The sequence below is a fragment of the Henckelia pumila genome, chromosome 3 (assembly GCF_033568475.1).
Source record: "Henckelia pumila isolate YLH828 chromosome 3, ASM3356847v2, whole genome shotgun sequence".
NCBI classification, from domain to species: Eukaryota; Viridiplantae; Streptophyta; class Magnoliopsida; order Lamiales; family Gesneriaceae; genus Henckelia; species Henckelia pumila.
Genome location: NC_133122.1, coordinates 121,065,008 through 121,066,269, shown reverse-complemented (window position 1 = coordinate 121,066,269; position 1,262 = coordinate 121,065,008). Strand labels below are relative to the sequence as shown.

Sequence of the window (1,262 nt, the reverse complement as noted above, 5' to 3'; positions counted from 1 at the left end):
GAGTAGCCTCCCTTGAATAAAAAAAATTCGTGTTTTGATTACCTTTGATCCATGGTCCATTAATCATGTTTATTTACTAATTGCCTAAGAATGAGATTAGCAACCCGAGGGCCCACAAATTTGTTGATTTTATTTTAGTCTTGTTACCAATTAGTCCAGATTTTAATTTAAATTTTTTTAAATTTATTTTGAGTTTATGATTGATTTTAATAATTTTGCATTGCAGTTTATGCGAAGATGTCAAAGCGCGAATTTTCTATTATTTGATCTGGAGATCGAACGAACTGCACGAGCTTTACGATGATTAAGAAGAGAAGAAATAAATAGGATGGCTGAAAATAATCCACCACAGGCTCTCTTGGTGCCAATTCGAGATCACTTCCGGCCTATTGTTGAGGCTCACTACTCTGTAATTGCTCGAGGAACCATAAATGACAATAATTTTGAGCTGAAGCCGGCGTTGATCAACATGGTTCAACAGAACCAATTTAGTGGAAGTGCTACTACTGACCCCCATCTGCACCTGAGGAAATTTTTGGAGATCGCTGATACGGTAAACATGAATGATGTTTCTAAGGATATTATTCGTTTGCGTTTGTTCCCTTTTTTCTTGGGGATCAGATGCGAAGTTGGTTATAGTTGTTGCCGTTGGGAAGTATAACCACGTGGGAGGACATGGCTGTCAAATTTTTAGCGAAGTATTTTCCACCTGCCAAGTCCACTCAGATGAAGATTGAGATTAGTACTTTTAGGCAGCATGACTCAGAGAAGTTATATGAAGCATGGGAGAGATACAAGGATTTGCTGAGGCATTTTCCTAATCATAATTTTTGCAGATTGTAAAAAATTGAGTTGTTCTATAATGGGTAAACAAATTCAGGAACATGAAGAAGAGGAAGCTGATGATTTAGCTATTGCTCTGGAAACATTGAATCTTCGCTGGCATCTCTCTCCGCAGACATTCAAGCCATCAAAAGGGATCAAATCAAATCCGGAGATCATATTTTGATGCTTCGAAATTCAATGGCCAACGAAGTAGCTCTTCTGCAGAAGAAATTCATATTGCTCTTCAAAATTCTGAACCAGCTAAATCTCACAGATTCTTCTCTGAATCAACTGCAGAAATCTCATGCCTCTCTTGAAACCAAAGTGGACTATCTTTCTACTGATGTTCATTCTTTGAAAGACGTCTTGACTACCAACTTTCATGGAATGACGACTCAGATAGAGTCACTTTCTTCACTTACTCGCCAAATATTGCA

General features: G+C 37.8%; 1 non-coding gene across 1 annotated transcript; it reads right to left on the bottom strand.

Moving 5' to 3' along the window:
* Nucleotides 1-724: 724 nt before the first annotated feature.
* Nucleotides 725-830, bottom strand: LOC140893987 (small nucleolar RNA R71). Its single transcript, XR_012153544.1, has one exon. It is a non-coding gene; the product is annotated as a small nucleolar RNA R71 (small nucleolar RNA).
* Between the last annotated feature and the right edge of the window lie 432 nt (nucleotides 831-1,262).